Source organism: Aedes aegypti, chromosome 1 (assembly GCF_002204515.2).
Source record: "Aedes aegypti strain LVP_AGWG chromosome 1, AaegL5.0 Primary Assembly, whole genome shotgun sequence".
Classification (NCBI taxonomy): Eukaryota; Metazoa; Arthropoda; class Insecta; order Diptera; family Culicidae; genus Aedes; species Aedes aegypti.
This window is the reverse complement of record NC_035107.1, coordinates 193,955,595-193,958,356: the sequence shown is the minus strand read 5'-3', so window position 1 is coordinate 193,958,356 and position 2,762 is coordinate 193,955,595. Positions and strand designations below refer to the sequence as shown.

At 39.4% G+C, this 2,762-nt stretch overlaps 1 long non-coding RNA gene across 2 annotated transcripts; it reads right to left on the bottom strand.

Annotated features, from left to right (window-relative positions):
* Positions 1-451: 451 nt before the first annotated feature.
* Positions 452-1,292, bottom strand: LOC110674582. 2 transcript variants are annotated; one of them, XR_002499009.1, is made up of 3 exons: positions 1,215-1,292; positions 980-1,152; positions 452-912 (listed from the first exon to the last, which is right to left on the bottom strand). It is a non-coding gene; the product is annotated as an uncharacterized LOC110674582 (long non-coding RNA). The 2 variants fall into 2 exon arrangements; XR_002499008.1 differs by lacking the exon at positions 1,215-1,292 and having other exon boundaries at positions 980-1,205.
* Positions 1,293-2,762: the final 1,470 nt, after the last annotated feature.

Here is a 2,762-nt window from a genome sequence, read left to right as displayed (position 1 = left end):
ACGTCTGTTTGTCTGTGATTTAATATTTGGAAATCCATGTTTGTTTCACATGACAACCTAATGTTGATACACATGTTATTATACCGTGAAATCAATGATGAAATCCATATGGCTACCACACTCAAATCATGTGGTTTTCCTCATTGCGCAAATCTTTAAGTAAAACACACGACCTTGACGTGTAGATTTTTTTCAGTGTGGTTATCACGCTCAATGGTACACGGTTAAATAATTAAATACTAAAAGGCTTAAAGCTTATACTAAAACCATATTCGGTCTATTCACCCCATGGAATGAATATATCTAAATTATACTCCCCATAGTATAAACGATTTTTATGAATCATAATGCATAATTGCGCAATATTATTTAGCTATCGTTGTTTTTTGTTTACATTCAAACCCAATGGCCGGCCAGGAATATAACAATCAAATGAAGGAAATCAAACAAGTTGATAAAAATATAACATTTATTTCGTCAAAAACACATGCACCGCGTTACGGATAACCTCTAGCAGTCTGCTACACGCAACCTCATAGATGCCATCTCGTTCTGCCACCAATGCCGTTCGGTAATATCCTGCAGACTACCGTCGTTACTCCATCCGAACACGTACGGAACCGGTTGTGGAAAGCGTCGAACAATGGCATCCACACAGTCATACGGCCAGATAGAATGTCCACCGGTATCCATCGTTTCACCGCGGAACGACCACGTCATTCCAATGGATTACTCCGCTCTCCCCGGTCACTTTATGGCAAAGCTTTTTCGATTTCGGTTGACTGAGAAATCTCGACGTGGTCAGCGAGGAATAGACCCTACGTTTCCCAGTCAGGCTGTTCTGCCATTTTTCGTTATGGATCATCGAGGCGTCTGAATTTTCCAACACGATACAGGCTCACGATCAGGTGGCTGAAATTTATCAAATTTTTGTTATTATTTCTTTATTAACCTATTGGTTGTAGTTTTTATTACTTACTTTGGGACACTATAGGTCTGAATTATCGATCTATAAATCTTAACTCCAACGAATATAAGAAAAAACTCACAATGAAAGTTGCCACGTTATTTTCTCGATGCCAAAGTTTTCAGCTGAAACAAAAAAAGAAAAATCGCCAAGTTCCAAGTATAGCACACAACAGTCAAAATGTACTGAAAATAATAATTTTCAAAAATGCATGGTAAGGTATAAAACATATGTTGATGATGCATACTTCATATGCTGAGCAATGTATAAAATTCAAAAATGCGACAGGTGTGTTATATATTATCCTAATTAGTATTTCCAGAGTTCTCCGTGTATGGGTGCCCTAGTGTAGATGTGGTTGTGAACCTTAGAGGAAAACAATATGCACTCTGTCTCGGAAAACACCCAGAACTTGGGTGTGAATATTTAAAATTGGGTAATATTTCCATATGCATTTTGATGCGTCTGGAAAGTGTGTGCAAGTTTCGTTGAGGAAAACAAAAACTAACTGTGAGCGTAAGCAAGTGTTCGTGTGTTCAACTGTCACTAAGCTCTATATACAGTGGCGCCTTTGTTTTGATGCGGTAAGCACCGACAAAAGCTACCTCCAATGCATAGTGATGGATTTTACTAAGGTGGCGCAGATCATTGATGCGTGCCACTAGTTCTTTCTTTCATTCTCCCGCTGTTCTTATGCAGCGCAAATAGTGACGTCACTCTTTGCGCTGCATAAGAACAGCGGGAGTATGAAAGAGAGAACTAGTGGCACGCATCAATGATCTGCGCCACCTTAGTAAAATCCATCACATTGCCTCCAATGATCCATTAAATGCAATTGTTCATTCATCTCTCCGTCACAACACTGTGAGCGATTGCGTCAGACGGTTTTTACCCGGTTGTGCTCCGAATGGGCGGAGCCTACACTGTAGCTTGGCAAGGGCCGGCTGCTGTTTTCTCTAAAGCCTGATTCGCTGCTGACAAGTAATTTCTCGGCCTATCTTGATGCATGGGAAATTTCTGCAAGAAATCGCTCAAGAATGCGTTTTTTTCTGATCGCAGTACGCAGTTGAAAAGAACTGTCAGTTCAAATGGGAGACGCTGTAGAAAATTTCTGCAAGGAATCGACAAGAAATTTCTTTAGCGATTCCTTTTCAGTAGCAAATCAGGCTTTAAGCCTGATTCGCTGCTGACAAGTAATTTCTCGGCCTATCTTGATGCATGGGAAATTTCTGCAAGGAATCGATCAAGAATGTGCTTTTTTCTGATCGCAGTACGCAGTTGAAAAGAAATGTCAGTTCAAATGGGAGTCGCTGTAGAAAATTTCTGCAAGGAATCGGCGAGGAATTTCTTTAGCGATTCCTTTCCAGCAGCAAATCAGGCTTTAAGCTAAGTATGCTGTTTCGCTCAAGAAAAGTAAAGAAATTCCTTGACTGAAAGGGTCAAGAAATTTCCTACAGAGAGCCCCCTTTAAGAGCGAATGTATATAAGCAATTGGGTCCTAAAATGTTTAATGAATTCTTGTTTTTATTTAATAATACGAAAGAGCATGTTATTACAACTACTTTAGCAAGTTTTCCAGCTCAAATAACGGCTATAACATTTTTAAACTTCAATTTTAAAAATGGTTTCGAATATGAACCTTGACACTTGTGATCTTGTTTGACATTCACTTTTTCGACAAAAATGCCACAGGGCATATAGTTTGAACACTGGGGTTGTTCCTATCTGACATTTCGGAAGGGACACGGAAAACAAAATATACCCAACATTTGAGTTTAAACCAAAAGGTGTGACA